The sequence below is a fragment of the Lepisosteus oculatus genome, chromosome 4, assembly GCF_040954835.1.
Source record: "Lepisosteus oculatus isolate fLepOcu1 chromosome 4, fLepOcu1.hap2, whole genome shotgun sequence".
Classification (NCBI taxonomy): domain Eukaryota; kingdom Metazoa; phylum Chordata; class Actinopteri; order Semionotiformes; family Lepisosteidae; genus Lepisosteus; species Lepisosteus oculatus.
The window spans coordinates 35,523,309-35,545,134 of NC_090699.1; the positions used below are offsets into that span (position 1 = coordinate 35,523,309).

The 21,826-nt window shown below is 35.2% G+C and overlaps 1 long non-coding RNA gene across 1 annotated transcript; it reads left to right on the plus strand.

Annotated features, from left to right (window-relative positions):
• Positions 1-8,084: 8,084 nt before the first annotated feature.
• LOC138238178 (uncharacterized) lies at positions 8,085-21,402 on the plus strand. Its single transcript, XR_011189317.1, has 3 exons — positions 8,085-8,135; positions 20,090-20,206; positions 21,125-21,402. It is a non-coding gene; the product is annotated as an uncharacterized lncRNA (long non-coding RNA).
• The last annotated feature ends 424 nt before the right edge of the window (positions 21,403-21,826 follow it).

Below are 21,826 nucleotides of genomic sequence, written 5' to 3' on the forward strand. Positions count from 1 at the left end.
CAAGTTTCATAACTTTCTTGTTCATTGTTTTTGTAGCATACTGTTATAGTTTATAAATAGTCTCTGCAAAGAATTTGCTATTCCTCCATGTTAAGGAACATTAAAGACCTGAAGAGCTTACGAAGTAAAAACATTGAGTGAAGACAGAAGCAGCAGAAACAAACCATTTTTCCAAACTGTTTACACACTGGCTTCAATCTGTTAGAAAAACAAGTGCAAAATGTGATCCAAACTGCTCAAGTGAAGTGATCCATCATAGACTTACCATAGCTTTGCTGTCACATTTGCTCAACAGTGTGGCATGGCGTAGCCAAAACAATAGCTCTGGTGTGAAACGCTTTTCTAATGTTGGGAGCAGCTGAGAGTTTCTAAATAATATTAGAAAGAAAAATCATTCTGCCCTCTTCTGATTCTTTCTCTTTACGGGTAATTAGAGTTCAGGTGTTCTGCTTTCTGGTCTCCGTTTCCCAATATGTTTCTAAAGATGTTGAAGGCTCTGATGTTCTCCAATGACCTGTAGAAGAGAGTGGCAATTTTCATAGGGGAGAGGAAATAAACTCTGCCAAATCATTAATCTTGGCTTAAATATTTTGCCTCTTCCTTGACGGCCAACGGTGGCAACGTTCAGTGTGGATGGGTTCAAGCACAGTTTGCTCTCACTTTTGAAGCAATCTCATTATCTAATCATTGGTTGAAAGATAAATTGTTTAGTGGAACAGAACCGTTTTATAGTATTAGTTTACAGAGAGTAAGTGGTTATTAACACAAAGGAAAGAGGGAGTAAATATCATTCATATTGTATATTTGTGTTCTTTGTGTGATAGTCTTCATATTCTGTACAGGTTTTCTGATACACTATCAACAGATGAGATTCCCCAAATGCCTTCAAAAGGTTGCCAAAGAGGAATACGTATGAGGAAATAATTTGCAATAATGTGGTGATTAACAGATCTAGCTATATTTTGCTGCAAGAGTTTCCACACAGAGAACAAACATACAATCCCATGCTGAGATTCAGGTAAAACCAAATTGTGGTTTTCAGACTTTGAACATGATTGCCTGAGTGAAACTGCTGACATGGGTTCTTAAATTCCCCAGGGTGTACAGTGTTAACCTTTTAGACAGAGGCATTGAACATTTGGGACAGGTTTTCATTTCTCTCCACATGGGTTTGTCTTACCTTTCAATGTTTTATTCACATTTTGCAATATAATGATCCACTCTGCATTGCCCATGGGCAGAACACAAAGATGCATTACACACACCAGTGTGTACACACAATCTTCATGTTTGACAAATCCTTTTAGAAATGTGTATTCTTGCAAAAAACAGAGCATAATTTTTGCAAGAACAGCAAAGTAGAATGTAAACTCAGTTAAGGAGTAGCAAATGCAGGCGAAAGAAATAGTATATCAGGTGACAAATGACTCAACAGACAAAAATTTCCTTTAAAATGATGTAATAGCAAACAGCAGCATGTAATGGGAAGATTGATACATGTTGGATGGAGGATATGAAACAGACTATTTCAAGGGTTTGAAAAGCAAAACAGCATAACAAATTGCATAACAAATACCTGGAAAAACAGGAATAAGATGTTCCAACCATCTTAGTTAATCAATCACATGCAGCTCATTTTCCATCACTTAAAGATCACAGTTTAAAAAAAACATTTAAAAGAGTACATTTAATACACCTACAGTTTACAGATAACATTGCTCATTTTCCTAGGTATTTTTATTTGTGTCTCAGATTAATGATCCTAATGCTTATGTTCCGTAAAATGCTTGAGACCAAAAAACATTGTTTCAGACTATCATGTGATACACTCTGCTCTCCTTCCATTTGTTTACTCATCTATTTGATTTATCAGGTGCCGGTTTTCAGCAACAGTCAAGAAAAAGGGCACAATGGGATAAGGTGTTATATATACAGAGGAGTATATATAACCATGAAAAGTGTTTCTTGTAAGACACAGCATACACCTTTTCACTGGTCAAAGGTAGCTGTGGTTCACTGATGAGCCTAAAACACAACAGCTGTAAACAGGAAATACAGTAGCTGACTGGCTGCCAACTTGACTTCATATACAGTACATGAAGCAGAATTTGAAGACTAGTTAGATATGAAATGGAAAGAGCCAATTAATATTCCTCATTCCCATAATTCATAACTACTGCTTGTTCTGAAAGCATGTCTTTACTCTGAAAGGTGTTCTTTGTAAAACATTGTGTTTAGCATTTTCTGAAAATATTTTTCAATCATCTGTACCCCTTGTACTATATGGGGGAATTAAAATAACATCACAATATTCTTCTTACCCATTTTTACCTATTAGAATGTATCCTTTAGATTGTTACAAGAACGTGGCTCCCACAACCCTTAGTGTAAAGATAGTCTCACTTTTAAGTGGATTTCCCCTTAGTTTTGTGTCCTTAGGTTCATAGTTCACTTTTGATTCTGAAGCTGTCCATTGGGTTAACTCTGTCAAGAGCTTTTGAGGATTTTGAGCACTTGAGTCAGGTTCCACAGTGATCATCGTCCAAGACTAACAATGTTCAGCTCTTTAAGCCTGTCAGTGAAGAGCATTTCTTAGAGCTAGGTAATGTAGCTGTTCATTCTTCTGTGGACTGATTCCAGGAGCACCGCAATACAAAAATTGTACAATTTTAACATAACATCCCCCTTAATAGTTCAGGAATGGGGAGGGCCCAGAGAGGAATTTAGTCAGCAAAATAGGGTTAACACTCTTACTCTCACAGAGAGTGTCACGGGATTATTTAAAGAACAAGTAGTGTGTACCTCAGTTTATCTTCTCTTTAGGATGGTACCTCACAACCTACCACACAGTGTCCCCTGTCACCAATATGAGGCAATTGGTTTGACTATTGTGGTCCAGAGGACACAGGTCTACCCCCTTGTCTTCCAAAAACACTTGAAACCAGAAAACTTGTTCAAAGTCTCCCATGCAAGTATTAAGGACGGCCAGCCTTGGATAGCATATGTGATATGATGCAATCGGACTGGGTAGTGATAATGATACTGTCTCCGCACTACAAGTGCTGAATTCAAGCATAAAAATGCAAAGTAGAGTATGAGACCGTTTTATGGATGAAAACAAAAAACAGCTGTGCTTATAACATAGTGACTTCGGGGAATCAAGTTTTATTTTCAAATCCACAATATTAATTTCTTCCTTCAACCAAATAAGAGTAAATGAAAGTATAACCTTTGCATGAGCTTTACAATTACTCACATCAAATGAATACCCGACTCACCACATCCTAACACACTTGATGGCCTTGATCTGTTTTTGAGTGTGCGTCTTTCCAGTTCTTCTACTCTTTAGCCGAGGTTTCCAGAACTTTTCTCCTTTTGCCATTCTATCCAGTAGAGTATATCTGGAATAGTCCTTTCCACAGCTCTTAAAGCTGGATAGATGGTATCATGCTGGTTTCTTACTGGTATTTGGTGTGTCCGGAAAGATGCCTGTCAGCATCCATGATTAATAGTGTGATGTCTCTTGAGATAACAAGAGAAGCCTCCATGATAGAAGAAAGCTCAGCCAGACTATTCCAGGGGCTGTGCCAGAAGAAAATGTGAGGAAAAAAGTGTGAAAAGGAAAAATTAATTCCCATAGTAACGTATTCTGTATGACTCTGTATTTGACAAAGAAAGTGGGCACGTGTTTTTGGACAAGAGGCAAACATCATTTTTCACGTTACCCAAACTAATGGTGATTCACTTTTGCCCTTTTGTTATTTTAATCATCAAAGCAGTGGTTATATGTACATTCCAAACTAATTTACAGTGTTAATATGCAATGTAACAAGATAGTTTCCAACATTGGAACTTAAAAAATACACATTTGGACTTTGGATTAACTGCATAATTCCAAGTCCTTTGAATCTTAAGAATAGATTTCCTTGGGGCACATACTTAAAACTAAAAGAAGTGCTTAATTATGTATTTTGACACCATTTGTTCCCTTTCCTTTTCAAAACACTTGCTTTTCTGCATCCAGTGAACTAGATGTACAAATACAGATACAGTAGAACGATTGTAGTTCTTAACAGAATATTGTGGAGTTTTATTACTTCAGCTAATTCATGTGGCACATCCCTTTCACTAGCTACTTGATTTACAAATCATTTTCCAATAAACAGAATTTTACTATGTAATATGAAAAAATTGCTTTTCAAATGATGTTCGTAATCTTCTCTGTTAAGTACGAGATATGTTGTATACTGGTGTATACAAGTGATACAATGGGTGTTCACTAAGTATCAAACCTGAGCTAAATGAGCAAGTCATGACTTCTCAAACGCTATACCGTATTTTTTCTGCCCATCATTATCTCTTGCAACATGAATGTACTTATTCCATTAATGTTGGAGTTCCTGGAAGTTCTCCAAGAATAATGATGTATCCTTTAGCCACAGAAATTACATCAGAAGAGAAATTAGTTTGATGGTGCCAAGTGTGGTGAACGCCACAACAAATCTACTCTGCCTCAAAAATTCCACTAAGTACTGTCAGTGCAATCAGAAGCCATATTTTGGAACATAAGTGGGTCTTCAGATAATATCTGGTGCAGCCACCCCTCACAAGAGAATACATTTAGAAATTAAACCATGCTGCAAACTTTGTAGACATTCTACATTGTAATAACATTATAAACCAGTGTATACAGTATGTAATACAATAATCTCACTGGCCTCAAAACAGGATCCAATAAGCTTTTCCATACATTTCTAAAAATGACCTTAAACATGCACTGGTGATTCATGTGGAAGAATCTACATCCCATTGTACAGATAGACTGTGAAGGAGCCACTATTGTCTAGTCTAAAAATATAATGCTTGATATTGTCTTTTCAAATGATTAGATATTTGTTGAAATTGCAGTTACTGATTTCAGTGACCAAAGTTAAAAAATGATTGAAATACAAATTAAATGAAATATCCTCAATAAATTAATAAAATAAGCAAGTGAACGGTCTCCTTGTTTAGAAATGTTTTAGAAATGTATTCGTCTACATAATATGCAAGGATATGAACTTTAATCACTGTCCATTGGTGCCAATAATTAGTGGTAGCATTTTCTTCAAAGATTTGTACTTTCTTCCTTTGTAGTGTGACAACTAAACAACATAAGAAGGAAAGCTGTTCACCACAATGTACATGTACACACACTCTTTTTGCATTTTCTTTAATGGTAAGACACTTTAGCATGCCTGAAACAACAAAAAATCTGCCAAAGGGATTCTAAGTATTTAGTTTCATTTGACTTCTGGATATCCTCATAATGTTTAAGACAAAGTGCAGCTTTAGACGTTTCCATTTTTCTTGAGGAATTCTTTCCAGCAATGCTCTAAAAGGTCTACTCTGAAGTGATATCAACAAAAGGTAGACTAATTTGAGTTGTTTCTAATCATTTAATGCCTGCTATTCATATGTTTTTGTGTATTTACACGTAATGACTGCAAAATCATCATTACCACTGGTCCCAGGAACTGTTATTGTTTCATTTTTGAAATTGCATATCCTTTCTTTCTTATCTTGTCAGCCTACTTCTTGAGGCTTATATTTGTATAAAGAGCTCTACAATTTGGCAAGGTAGAAAGGCGTGATCCTCTTGTTAAGTAGATAGATCATCCTTCAATATACCAAGAAAAGCTATGACAAAGCAACATCACAGTCTTCTAAGTAAATACCAGGACCAATTGTATGAAGTGGATGAAACAATGCCACAAATCTTCCTTTAAAATATGCACCAGTATAAGAAGAATAGTTCTCCTTTCATCTGGTACAATGGCATTTAAAGAACCATTATGCATTTGGTATGGCTCTAAATGTTCAGTTTTTATTAAGACACTTTACTGTAAAACGCTTTCCTACTTACATAAAGGCAGTTTGATAGTTTGACCTCTGTAAGGTTTGTAGATATTTTAATGCAAATTTTTCTAAAGAGAAAGTACTGCTAATACTTACATTGAACTGCATCAAACTCTGCATGGTTCTCTTGAGGTTTTATTAATCTCTGTTAACTAAATTGCAGAGCTTAACCAAGGTTTATTATTAAACTGACTTTCTGAAGTTTCCATTAAATTGATGTTGCTCAAGGCTAAAGATAATCAGGAAAAAAAATGTTTTTGTTCCTGTTTTTTTTAATCTTCAGATTATGCTTTGGTAGTATTTAAGATATGACACAAACAAGCGAAACGCAAAATCCAAATTTAAATTAAACATATCAAGAGCAATTTATATTAATATTTTTCTTTTATTATACTATTCGCTCAAAGCAGTCATTCATTTGTCTTAAAATTGTATCATTTATACTGAAATAACATAATTTTACCAAGGGGGGAAACAAGGTAATATTCAATCTTTTATGTGCATGCATATATGAGAGATTATGTCTATTTGAGAACAATGTTTATTTTCTATCACAGTTTCAAATATATTAAAAACTGCCAACAATGTTTTCAGAGGGGACGTGACCAATGATCTTGTGACCAGTTTTACCCATGTGTTATCATTTTTCGCTATGTGTCAGATACAGCAATATAATCTATCAATGTACAGTAGGATAGCTGTTACTGAAATCGAAAAGGGCTATATATGTTTTGTTTTGTTTTGTTTTGACTTAAGTACAAGATGGTATAATCGCTTCCGAAGTACATTATTAGTTAAGTTTCGGTTAGTATACGTAGGTCTTTGGTATGTTTGAAATATCCCAATAAGCAAAGCGCAGCAGCAGGCACCCTGTGGAATCCGTTTTAAAAACAGCAGAATAATATGTCTGTAGTATTATTAATAGGGCGTTTGTCTGATGGCCCGATGCAGAACTAAAACGCATTATCGCTGTTATGTAATCTTATTGTGGAATCGTTTGTGTTGCGTTAGCTCTATAATTGCATTTGGACAATGCAATATTTATGAAAGGAGAGAAAATGTGTCACTTTACATTTCAGCTGAACAGTAAGAGAACTCTTAAAATCACATTAAACTTATGTTAGCCTCTAAGGGAACAATACTTCTTGTTCAGTGACAGCCAACACATCTAGTTTGGCAAACATTCCGAATCCTATAGAACGAATTGCATGCAGTTTAGATACTTTAATGCAAGCAAACAAAAAGTATATAAAAAGTGCAGATTGCAGGTAGAACCTTCTTATCGTATTTTATATTGCCCTTCATATTACTAATTGTAAATTAAGCAGCGGTAATATCAGTAGCAAAATCACAAGTAAATCTGCATTAAATTTACTAAATGTGTTGAGTAGATAAGTTTGAAGAGGTTAATTCTGAAGTAAAACTAATACCGTACCCAGTCGTAAAATACATGAAAAATCAATGGAAAATTAGCAAACTACGGGCAATGAATTGTACTGTTATTTCACGTTTTTATCAGAGATAAAACTGGCCTCTTAGCAAAGTAACCGGAAGGAATTGATGGAGATCTAGGCTGATGCATGTTTTTCGTGGTAATCTTATTGATAACACTTTTAACGTGTGCCTTTCGCCTTTACTCTTCAGAGAAGTGGGTTCTCTGAAGATTAAGAAATCAAAAAAATAAAAAGATACATTGACCTTTACAGCTGTTTCTATGGCAGCTAAAGGTATCAATAACTACTAATAGCTATCTCTTCAATTCTGATTCGTCAATTTAATTCCAGGTACCTGCAATAAATAACTAAATGATGTGTATTGTTCTTCAGTTTATATTGGGTACCCTGTATTGCCGTTCGTGTATGCTAGTAGTGTAAATTACGTTTTTGAAAACCGAAAAAGCCCAACACTGCACAATATTTAAAAAAACACAGAAACAAGTTCTTGTTTTTAATACCGATAAAAGTAATCGCCACAGGATGAAGATGATGACATAAATGTGCTCCATGTGTCTTATCTTTACCCCGTATTGTAGCGCTAGTTTACTTGCCTAAAGGCAGAGCAATCTGTCACCTGTATATTTCACTACTCCTGTCTTTGGTTTCTGTGTGGGAGACATTAGAACATGTTTTCTGTTGACAAAATAAAACAAACACAGCTATCCAGTAATCTCTAAGAGGCTTCCTGGACGGCAGACCGCTTGCAGTGACTCTCGGACGAGACTAGTCAGCACTCTGAAGGTCAGTGCCGAATGTATCCATTTAATGGATAAATTTCCTACTTTGACTTTCATAGACGCCTGATAGATATTGCAAAATAGCCAACGTGCAGCATGATGTCTTTTAACTTTTCAATGCTTAGTGAGATTTGAGATATACCATTTGAAACCCTTTAAAGCTATAGCCTTAGTACATGCAAATGTTTAAATTGAGCAATGTCACTTTTGACCCCACCACTCTTTGCCTAAAAAAGGCAATATTGCTAAAGTCACTTGTCACGCTTTAAGTTGTTTTACCTGCATATCTGTTAAATAGGTTTTTACAGCTGCAAACATTCTACAGCGCTACGGAAGTACAAGCATTGGTTTGCTTCTGGGACCTGCGAATAAAAAGGTTGTGGAATGCTCTTCTGGACTGAAACATTAAGACTGCTTTCTAAGTTACGGTATCTTCAGCCAAGACGCTTTTCGCAGCAAGAGAATCTCACAGGAACGAATGGGAATACCAAAGGATATTTTTAAAACTTTGCTTTGCGTGGTGAGAAATTCCACAGTAATCAAATTTTAAACTTGTATTAGTTTCTCTTCCCTACAGGCAGTGACTTCATAGTACTTTGTTTCTCAAACATAAACCATGTTATTATTGCACATTAGGTCATGCAGCCATGCAGATTCAAAAACACTATATTTAATGAATCTGTGTTAAGAAAGCTTGAATTCAGTGCTTCAATTCAAGACGAACATTCAATGACATCTATTGTTCTGCAGTGAGCGACAGCTTTTTTGATTAAATGACCATAGCTGCGACGTTCATTTGCGAAGAATTCCCTGTCTAAAGCTAAGATATGCAGCACTCAATATTGTAGAATCTGTATCTTTTTCACATTATACAAAGTTAATCTAAGTGATTACGCGTATTAAAGTTAACCTCAGATACGAAGATTGAGCATTTATAATCATAAACCCCTGAATTTGGCAAATTTCAAACTTTAAAACTGATAAACAACAAGAAAGTTAACACTAGGCGTATATCTTTTCATTGCATTAAACACCTGAATGTGTTTCGAGTTTATAACAAGAAAAATGTATTGTACTATTAAAAGCAGTAATTGTAGCGTAAATGATATTTTAATTGCTTTAAACTAATAACGTGGTTGCACCTTTATGGTAATAGTTTATGCTAGGAAAAATGTTCACAATGTCAAATAATGCATGACAGGCAGATTAGCAACGTGAACCAGCAAAGTTATGTAAAGTTTATATTTCTATTATTTCTAGTATGATTGATGGACCACAAGTTAAACGTATACACGAGTAGGTCTATTTGAATGTTATGGTTTGTAATTCTTTTTAAAACACTTATTGTCAGGGACTTTGAAGAAATGGAGTGGAGGGAGTATTGTGGAATTTCTAATTTTTAATAACTGTTTCTTGAACTACTGTAGTTTATTTTGCACTCGCGTCTAGAAATGCTAGATTTTTAATTCTTTTACAAAACAATTTTTAACAGGGATCTAGAAAAAATGCAATAGTATACCTTATGTTTTGAATGATTACGCATTTGTAATGAATAACTTTGTAAAGTCGATTGAGACATCTTTGTATATCTTACTTTCATTGCCTGCTGTACTCTGGCTTGATATAGGCCTGCTCTAGATGCACAATAGTAACGTGGTGTACAAATATATTAAGAGGGATAAGACTGTTTTGTCTTTTGCTAATTTAATACAATAATAAGTGATAAAGCATTTTCCTTTGTGATGACACTGGAAAACTAAAGAATAAATCTATATATTATTGCTTTATCAATTAAACCCACGGCTATACCCTCAGGCAAATCGCTCTAATAAACGTTCTGGTGAGATCTAAATTGTTTTAAGAGAAATTCGCAATCAGAACGTTAATAACAAATGTGTCTTTGTTTTAAATCTGTGTAATCAATCTTTGTTTCTTTGAAATTGCCTGAAAGTGTGTGTGGTGGGAGGGCTATAGACGCACAAAGGCAACACCTGATGGGCCCAGCAGCTGAGAGTGCGTTTTGGGTTCTTCGCCATTGTCACATGTATTGTTGCTAACATAAATCACTTTGTCAGGGTTGTTCGGTACTGGCTGGTAGCTGCTCGTCTTATAACTGATGGGACAAATTTAATTTGTTGCGGGGAATAAAAGGCACTGAAAGAGACAGAAAGGGAAAGCAGTAGCACATTTAGCCCCAAGGCCCCAACTTAGACTGCTGTTTTTTATTAGTGCTGCAGGCGGCTACAAAATAAAGGAAGGCGTTTTCAAAATAAACAAATAAAAACAATAATTGAATTAGAATAATTAGCTTTTATGACCATGGTCGAGGTTTATTAATTTTTAAAACGTATTTCTGTGTAAGTAATGTTGATTAATAATATAGTAGTATGTTAAGGATAACAATCTATAATAATACTAATAATTGTAACTATTCTCGTTGCTGTCAAGATATCTACTTCAGTTTATATGCTACTGTCTCTTCTTCATACCTATATTAATGGAAACATTTGACCACATTCTTACTGTTTAAACAACAAAAGCTTTAATGATTTCAGAAGGATTGTAGCCTTACTATCTGAACATTATAATAAAATAAAACATCTTAAGAGCATACGGTTTTCCAACTTGTTAGTGTCTTTTACTGTTGCATTAGTTAAATTGTTTAACCAATAGTTACTGTAAATGTACAGTTGTTAAACATTTTAAAGTTTCAACTTCGAATTAAAAATCCACAGACTGAACAAATATTTGTAGATTTATTTTTGCTTATTTCTAAAGAAATAATCCATAATCATACAGTTATACAACTGTACAAGTCACAAAGCCACAAAACCCAATAGCAACAAAACATCTCACACATGGGGACAACGATGAGCCACTTTGAAGCTGATGGAAGGTTGGGGCCTGCAGTTTGCCTTTCCTTCATGTTTCCAAGTAATATGATAAGTCCAGTATAATTCAGTTCATTAAAAAATAACAAAACAGGCCGCCCTCACGCTCATCAATTAAAGCTGTCAAAGAAGAAGAAAGTCTGAACTGGGAGTAATTACACTTCAGTACTTTAGAGCAATTAAAAACTCCCCTAATGGTGTTAATTGCCTTTTAAGTTCTTTGCAGTCCGGGTTTGTTTCAATTGCATATTTAACAGAACTGCAAGGTCTTTAAAGGTTGTTTCCTTTTCGCTTCCCTCTATTTACTAAATGAAGCACTTCGAGAAACCGATTGGGAAGGATTGTTGTTGTTTTTTGGTGTTCTATCACTTGGTTCAACTGGGCCATTTGTGTTAAATAGGCGAGGCAAAACAGATGTGATCAGAAGCAATTAGCTGACTGATCAGAACTCACTTAGAGCGCCAACACATCTACAGTTAGAAAAGACAATGGCACATAGCAAAAAGATTTTAATTTCTGTCTCGGTACGTGTATAACATTACCGGCAAAGTGTGTTTATTGTGCTATAGAGTGTGAGCTACCCGGGCGAAATTCTAAACTATTTTATGCAAATAGACTTTGGGGACTTAAGCAAATAGACTTTTACAATAATAGTCTACAGAGTTTTTACTTCCCTTTTTAAACAAATCTTGTAGACAAAAGTTTAAATTAACAGAAAATAGACAAAAAAGGAGATCACTCCCAGACACCTCTAAGAAAAATGATTCAATTATCAACATTCAATAATATAGTTCCCCACATTTCTGATTGAAAAATTGCATGCATGCAACCCTGAAACAAAATATTTATTTTCATCGATTAAAATGGGTAACTAGGAAGGGAAAATAACGGCTTTAGGCCTATTCTAATTATCTGCGATTTTCAAAGAGACAACTACACTTTAAAATATTGCTGGCAATTTTTAGCGTCGGCGTGTTTTTATTTTGTAGATTCATCTTAAAACATTGAAATGAGTAGCCTGGGTTTGAAATTCAATGGAAGAGCAGATGACGCGACGCAAAGGCACCGCTATCCTCAGTTAACTTGTGGAATATTGTGATGACAGGTATTTAATGGCGTGAAACCAATTCATTATTCGGCAACACTATAAACCAGTTCCGGTGTTTAATGGTGCTGCAATGTTAAATTCAGTACAGTGTATTTAAATAAGGCATTTTATCTATAAGCATGGAGGGCTTTTAATTAAAGACTTTCTGAAATGTTTATACCCGTTCTAAAAAATGTAACTTAGTAGAAACAACGCTTCTTTAATCAACTGCTTTACTAAATAAAATAATAGGTGACATTTTTTGTTACATTTAGAACGGTAAGCTGGTAAAGTCATAAATACCACTGGGAATAGTGCATACCTTCATGGGTAAATTCTTTATTAATACGCATGGCTTTCCTACTGTAGTTATGTGGTTATTACCTTAACCGACTCTTACTAATTGAAGTTAATTGCCTTCATTATGAACTACTACATTATTTGTATTCCTGTTGAGTTAAAAAATAATAAAAATTGATCGATTCTTGGGTCTAAGAGTAGCTACGGAGAGATAAATCACACTGCCCCCAGAATAGATTTAGTAGTGATAAAATAACTGGAACTACCTCAAGATTACCTCTATTCCGCATTCCTGGTAAATGGCTGTCTTTGAAAACAACATCTTCATGACTTTCTGGTAAATTGGTAAATACTGTAATACACTATGTAATATTTTATAGATATAGTGAACACATTTTTTAATCCTGCACATTGCAGTTGATATAATAACGCAAGCCAGCTATTAAACCTTCGTAAAACTGGGAATTTTTAGTGCTGTCTTAAGGTAAGTATTATTCTCATTAATGTACTTCGACAAAGTTGGAGATTCGGTTGCGAATAAGCAGAATGGCCACTGGTTTTAGTGATCCTCTATGTACACTGCACATAAACTATATACAGCAACTGTATACACCTGAAGAAGGCTCCACGGTAGAAACGTTACGTTTTCTCTCTTCTTTTTTTCAGCATTGAATAAACCTATTACTTGTTCCTTTGCAGCCTACGCATGCTGACGCAGCCACCCACCTGAACTGTATACAACGTCTATTTTAAGCATCTCTTGCAACATGGGTTTTTTAAAGTCGCTTTTAGTTGTAACAGCAATGATGTTCTTTAAAATGTCACTTTAAAAGAAAAACTATAATTTCCGTGAAGGACAAACGATTTGAGGAGTAGTTAATTTAATTTCATTTTATCATTATAATAAACATGTAGCTTTTCTTGTTTGTAGTTAAAACAACTATGGACGATGAAGTTTATTGTACAAGACACATACTGGCCACAGATTGTTTGAAAGGTAAAAGGCGGTTTTGAAGCCCTTACTATTACTCGAATACTTCGTTCCATGAGTAAGATGGTACATCTTGTTAGGTGTATATATAATATTTGTACTGCAAATGATAGTAAAGAAAAAAGTGATATGTTTTAACGTTTATATCTGAATCTAAATTGGTCTCTTAAGGGCAATGCTCGGGATGTACCAAGCAGTCATTCCGGAGATGCTCTGAGATTCAAGGTGCGGTGAAATCTCTGGAACTCCATCAGAGATGTCTTACTCAAACTGACAGATCTCTCTCCGGTGACTTTATTAATCCAGATTGAAGGAAAGCGTCTAAACACCCCCTCAGGAGCCAGCACAATAGTGATGGGTTGAGTGTGTCGGGTATGAACAACAAATCTTATCTTTCTTATCTGTTATGTAACCATTCTTTATGGAGGTTAATAAATACACGAGCAAAACAGATATCGGCTTCATTCCCTTTCAGAGATGCAAACACGAAGAGGCTAGAGGCAGGATACCCATAAAATACTGCTCAACAGCCACAGCATAAGAAGTAATTAGTTTACCTTAACGTGTCTGCCACAGGCTTTTAATGGAGCTATCATTGCGAAGTGTTTAATTTTATATCCCTGTTAAGACCTAAAGCAAATAACCGCACGCATATTGTTTCTATCAAAATAATGAACGAGATTCAAATTGGCAATGCACCGACATCAACGGTTAATTAAAGGCTTACGTGAATGCCTCGTAGTACTGCATTCTACACTTCACATACAATAGCAAAGACTTTCTGATCCCGAAATATTTTGACCAATTTACTCTTTTCAATTAAAAGGAATGTTTGGAAGGGTTCGCAAGAAGTTCGTAGACTTTCACTTTTAAGTCAGATTACATTACTTTGTTTTTTTAAAAAGAACAATTCAACAGTAAACGCTTTAATACAAAAAGACGTCAGGCGTGCATTGCCCTTCAGACACGATAATCAACTGAAATGTTATATTCAAACTATTGTTGTGAAACTCTGAACAGTATAGCGTTTTGTATATTACAGTAAATGGGCTATGTAGATGTGAAAAAATATTTTCCCCACACATTTCTTTTCATTACAAAACCTTCGAGGTGCAGCGGTTCGGGCACTGGACCCAATACAGCATCTGGGTTCAGATCACCAGATGGACACAGCTGTTAGATGTGTGAGAGAAGCTTTTTACCCATAGTACTCCTGTTCTTCCAGCTGTAGAATCGAGAAGCAGTGGGGCTGACCTGCAAATAGATCGCCGTGGCGTTAAATCTATGGGGGGGAGTTGTATTCTCCGTCCGCTTAATGATACAGACCCTGGAGGCCTAAGAGGCACAGGTTTCTAAATTTCCCGATCTGTTACACTGAAATGAAGTTCGTAGAAGCCAAGCCAAATTGTATACATAACGATAAACTTTCCTTCTTAGATTCCCGAGCCCTATATTTAGAGTGATCACTCAAGGTAATTCCCCGTACCATTAAAGTAAACTGATAGATGATTCCACAATTCCCTCTTCCATAACGGAATGTAATGTTGCTTTGTAAAGTGAAAGTAAGTCATGAAAATCGTATTTGAAACTTTATGAAGGTACTTATTAAACCTTATTTTTTAACCGAGGTATAATGTCCAATTTGTCTACTTGAGACAATTGCCTAAAACTTGACAGAAAATGTAGAATGAAACAGTTTGCTTGTATTTATGATTTTATCACTATACAACATGTGAATAATATAAAGATGCAAAAAAAAATACAATTTTTAATGACCCGGAGAATATTTAGGGAGTTAACATTTAAAGGGAATGAAATCAGTCTGCGGGAGCAAACAAAGGCTCATACAGTCTTAGTCTGCAATCCTATAGTCAAATTTTCAAAGAAATGAACGCCTTGTGATGTGTGATCAGCTCTGAGGTGTAGGCCTAACAGCTTGATATAACCAGTTATTCCATTATTGACATCTCTCCGCTACTTTTATCAATTCAAGAATGTGATTGTGTTTCACTATTGAGCCCCGATGCTGTAGTTAGTTTAGTGTTTGAATAAACATTATTCGGGGAAAATGTAGGCTTTGTGTTGCAAATATATCCTTAGTGACAGATTATCCACTAATCGATTGCCTAAATCAAAATGCGATTATCTCTTCCAACAACGTTTCGATTGTTCTAAGAAAATTGACTAATTCTATAATTTGATAAAGTACAGTATACTGTTATTTTTCTTCAAATACTCCTTGAATAATTTAACACCGGGTGATTTGTTAGCCCGGTGTTTTTGTTCTAGATAACAAAATAATGCATTTAAATGTAACTATTGCATTTGCATTTTTTCCCAGGTGAATGTCGCCTACTTTATTTGCAGTTAAAATGGCAACCAGAATGTTTGAATATTTACAACAAACACTTTTTTATCAATGGCACATGCTTCAAATTTATAAAGGACTAAATTACTTTATTTACCAGGCATTATGGTGTAGTGCTGTTTAAAGTACTAACATGTATGTATCGGCAAATGTGCATTAGAAATCGAGCCATCCGTTTTCTCTACCCAGATGTTGAAAATTCGCTTATTGGTGCCTGTTGAAGAATGAAGCTCATAAGCAGAACATTGGTTGATACTCTAGAGTTTGTTCAAGTCCTGCAGCCAAAGTCCATATCCATGTGCTTATAAAAGAATCAGATTGTGTTTTATTCAACCATACTGTTTGGTCTTGAAACGTTTCCCCTGTTACATTGAATTAACGATGGTTGTAATAACTATCTGCAGCTGGCCATGTTTATTGATTTTCTTCATTTTCATAATCTTGATTTAGGCCTATTTCTTAACCGATCATTTTAGTGATTTGTTACAAAAGCCCCTAGTGTCGCCTTAAAAAAAAACTTTGTGGTTTTGAAAACTTACGAGTAAGAGAAATCGGGAACAATTAAAGATGTAGGTCCAACTTATTAAAATATTATTATGACCCATTGTTGAACTTCAACTGTGGACAAAACCAATGACTATGTAAATGATGCGTCATTTTACAGTGGCGAATGCAGTTCACCTTGAAAAGCTTGAGACTCGCCTGTTTGTTTTCAGGTGTAAAAAGCCCATGCAAGAGAAACCCATAGAAATGTCATTAGAGCTCAGTGACGGTTCAGTTACGCCCGAATGAGAGGCTGCGATGGAAATAGAACATCAACTTATACGCTTTTGTTGCCCATTCTAAAAAAACAGGATTCACAAATCTAGAAGAATGTAGATCTACAGTATACTGCAGATCAATCGTCAGTTGTTGAATTAATCTGTGAAACTCCAATCTAACTTGCTCTCAAGAGTTTTCCCCTTTAGCGACAGTTTAATATTCAAACGATCTTGTTTACAAGTAGTTCTTGAAAAATCAGCCTTTCGATGGAGGTATCCTGTTTGTTCTGTGTATGGATTTGTATCTATTGTGTTGGGTATGCAAGAAAATAAGTTTGTTAGCCATAGGTTCTGCTCATAAAAAGTACTGGTTGGGATTCACAGCTTTGGCGCTATCTTTGAAGTTGTACTTTAATCGGTTCTTTCCAATTATCCCAACTACACATAAGCCAAACTTCACATTATTGTCAAATATGAATAACCTAAATAAAAAATAAATTTACATTTAGACTATTTAGCATGCGGTAGTGTTAATACCATATACAGATCAGTATACATAACGACTGGGGGCAACTATATACACTATCTGCTGATCGTTTCCAATCATCAATTGTAATAAAAATATCTTTCCCAAAGGCTCGTTAAAAAAATCGGTTTTTCGGTTACATATACTGTACATCTTGCTAAAACCGAATAACGGACTACAACACAAACTGAAATAATATTCCCGCAGTATTTTGTTTAGCACGGTAGCAATGGATTTTAAAAGGTGATTTGATATTGGCTGCTCACTTCCGAATTTGAGGAGTAATTGTCACTGGGTCTCCTTCTTGAAACATTCATCAGCTCCTCTGCTCGGGGCAGAAATGTTTTTTCTCTTTCCAACCACAAGGAGTTTGGATGATGGAGATGGCGCCAGGAGGTTCCCACAAGAGTTCAGAAGTCAAGAGCTGCGCAGGTAGATTTGGAAATGCGATACTTTCAGAGTAGAACTGTAAAGGGTGTGATACGAAAAGGAAATGGATACAAAAAGGGAACCTGCCTGTATCAGCACTCACGGTGTTGAATTTCAGGACTAAAACAAACAACTTTTTTTTTCTTTCAAATTTCGTAAGAAAAATGGATTCCTTGTTTGTGGACCAACAATAACGTTTTACATATTAAAAGTCTTTGTTGGGGCTTTTTATTTACAATTCCTTGCAATTCACGTTATGTTTCGGAGCATCTTGAGAAGGAAGACTTTTTTTCAAGATTTGATAGTAAAAGAACGTTTCAGTGGAGCTGCCTTCATCAAGGGTAGCATTGTGGGTGGATGGTGATTGATGCTGTGGAGTATACATGTTCTCCTTGTTTTCCCCTGATTCTGATTCCTCCCACCTTCCAAAATTACACTGTCTAGGTTAACTGGTGTCTTAGACTGCCGTGTGTATGTGCCTTGCTATGTACTGGCGTCCTGTCCATGGTGTAGTCCCGCTTCGTGTACCGTTCTTTCACTGAAAATCTGGGCTACCACCACTTTACCAAGAATTAAAGACTTATTGATATGGATACCTCCATCCAAATACAGTAATCCAACAGGTCTAAGACCATCGCGTTCTACAAGCCGTGCAAACCAAACCAAGCCACAGAACAGGCCTAAATGTTGGCATGACTACTTTAATCTAGGTGTAGAGACCCGGGCTATTCAAACATTTCAGAGTACTGCAGAAAGCAGACATTTCACAGTGAATTGGTAAATGTTTTATTTGTTTAGATTATCTCTATTAGAGCTTTCGAAAAAGTATATATTACTTTTTTGATCCACACAGAAAAGGGGTAGATGGTGATGTTTGAGGTTAATGAAGACAACGAACAGTGGACATTTTTCTAATTACTTGTAATTGGAACGGTAGGTGTCTTTGTCGAAGTGTCAAGGCGCGTGTCGTGCCGTTGCTTCCGATACTGTCGCTTAATAGTTGAGTCTGATTTTGGATAATTAAACAATTAGATATCTCAGATACTGAGATAGGAACATTAACCAATTGTTCTAAAATGTAGTCTTTCTACAACCGAGAGGTACTGTGAGGTGTACTCTAAAGAGCATAAAACTGCATGGACAATATCTGTTTTAGATGGATTCGTCTATAAAAATCAAGTACATTCTTGATATAAATCTTAGCAAAAGACCATTTTAATTCAGATATGGAATCTTACCTGTCTCTGTCCAATCTAATTAAAGCTAAAGTCAAATATTCTACAACAGCATTTAATAAAATGTATTGGAAAACTTTAACATAAGCAGAAATAGAACTGCTTTCCGGTGTATTGCATTTCCCATAACAAAAAGCTATATATTAACATAAATTGCTGTTTCTTACATAAGCACTTTAAATATAACCTCTCCCACGCCGCCTTTTAAACTGTATACATAGCAATGAAGGCATTAGTATAGCGTTTCTTTTTAATTATTTACCTGTTACTGAAAGTGCTCAAACTTTGCTAATGGCCCCTGTTCTTGCGAGTTGACATTACACTAAATCTGGTAGCAGGGCATTTCATTAAAGTTTAATGTCGGTCAATTGGCCAGCAAAAAGCCTGGAATCCCATATCAAATATTAATACTTTAATGCTTTATGTTAAATAATCACATCCCCAAAGCTTTCTGGAAAAAAAATCAATGAGCCAACTGCTTCTGTTTCATTTCATTTAGACATTACTTTCGTGATTCTATGTTTTTAAAAACATTCTTAAAATTTTGAATAATTTTCAACAAGCAACTTTATTACAATACACCTCACACGTTTTGTTCCTCCGCTAAAGTTTAAAAACATTTTATTTGTACCTTTTTGCTCTGCATCAAGATTAAAAGCTCATACAGCAATAAAGAGACTTACATTGAAGGCAAAATACATTCATTTACAATCTGGTATTGGACAGAATCGAGATGTATAGGCTTCAGAATATAATACATAAATTACGATGTGAACAAAATGTCATATATAAACTTACCTTGTTGGTTTATTAACTTCATATTTGAGATTGGTTCAAACAGTTTTCCCCACTCCCGTGTATAATACCGAAGCGTTTCTCTTTGCTCCCTAAACTACTCGCACAACTGAGTGAAATACCCAACTAATTCCCTTTTCAGACAAAATGTATTGGTTCGTTTAGTGAGAACCATTCCATCTCAATTAGTCAGTTTTGCTATCCGATAACAATCGAGGAAACAGCTATTAAAATATTTACACAATGAACTGACTGCTTTCAACTTTCTTGTGTGGAATCTATTTAATGTCTTTAGATATTTAATATTTAGATATTAAATAGATATTTAATTTATTAATACATTCTATTGGTTTTAGAAACGTCTCTGACATATTACAGGTTGTTCTTTTTTCTGATGTATTTTAAAAAATAATTTAAATTTTAAAATAACATTCAAAAGTAAAATGCATGAGCGTTCTCTATGTATAATTCCATGATGTTCAATATCTGAACTTAAATTTTGCAAAAGTAAGTTTTGTTTCATTTCATGGTTTGATACAACATTGACAACATTGGCCCTTTTTTGTAAAATTTAGAACCACCATCTTCTTCCTGGAGGAATCTGCATTTACAACTCATCGCCATCCAAACATGAGATAGGAAGATACGTTCACCCGACAGTGGGCGGGCGTAGAAGAACTATTTCTAATAAGGTATATCTCTCCCAAATGTGACACTGAATGCAACTACAAATGTCCTATAGATAACGCCGAGACATTTGAAGTGAACAATTTGTAATTTTGTATGTGTGATAAATGTCCAGTAATCTGTAGGTTCCTGTTTTTGCGCATTATACTGTAAATTGTCCCCATCAAATGATTTGAACCTTCTCTGTAGACAGTGTGATGTATGAACAAATTCAGTTTGTATCTAAAGGGCTCATGGAATTTTACAATTTTGCAGTCCTCTGTATGTTTAAAAATAATTCTTATATATCCGCAATTTCCATTACTTTTCTGTTAAGACACCTAACTAGTGTTTCCTCATACATAACTATGCTATGGTCTGAAAAACACGAGCAAAGTTTATCTGTGGATTGCGCAGATTAATCCACATTAAAACGATTTTGGAATTGCAGAAATGAATGAAATCTGTTCTCACCCAAATATTTTTCAGAAATCCTCAAAACGTAGGTTTGTGTTTCATAAATCATTCTTCAAATATCTCTCTCTCTCTCATTTGTTTTCAGTGACATATGCCGTTAGTACAAAATTTACCTAATTTTGTTAGGCTTCATAACAGTGTAAAGATAATCAACTGCCCCTGCAGGGACGGGCTGCGTCGTATTTTTTCTTATCTTTTCGTACTTCTCATGCTTTAATTGGAGCCAAAGGCTATTGAAAGTGGTCCCCGTTTTTAATCACTGATCAAATTACTCAATTCAAGAGAAATGCGCTGTATTTCTGTTAGACAGATACGGTCACCGCCTTGACATGTTTTGTAAAGTAGAAGGCCTTGAGGTAGCCATTTTCTAACGCCTGGTGTGTCCACAAAAGGTAGAATCTAATTCTGAGGCAAATATAGATGTAAATACTAAATAATTATGTAAGCGTGATTTCCCTTTTTTCTAGAAGAATTCGGCGAACACCAGCATGTGACCACAAGTCTACGTGTAAATCTCTGGAGTTAGATTCTTCATAAAACAATAAATAATCTTGAAAGCCACCTTCCTTCTGTCATTTGGGATTGTTCCTTTAACATCTAAGATATGTTTAATAAAGTTACAAACTGGAATTAACATTTACCCTACTTGTCATATAATGTGTGTTTCATCACCTTCCTAAAATGAAAATGCAGCATAAAACTAAACAGCAGAGTAAACGTTATGCAAATCGGTTGTGTTCTGCCGCCTGACTATCTTAATTCATAATACCTCTCGCTAAAGCAATGTACTTTAAAATCTAGGATGCATGCTTCATAGCGTTGTGTTTCATCAATACGTGTGATACTAGATCGGGCTCTCATTTGCTTTTTAAATTGTTTCATATTCAGTTAGCTCTTGTTGTGATTTCAATAATGGTTTAAGACGAAACCGCAGATAATTGAATGAGTTTCATATCCTCTACCAGTTAATTATAAAATCGATTTCCCCACACAATGAATGTCTTTTGTTTGTCAGCCAGTTAGTCTGTATTTTACTACTGCATATTTAAAAAAATAATTTGGCATTAATCCGATTCAGATTTTCTGGTGATGATAACATTGTGTGTTCAATGCAGTGAAGTATTACAAACATGTCGATCAAGAAGCTACTAACATAAATTTGTGTTGTT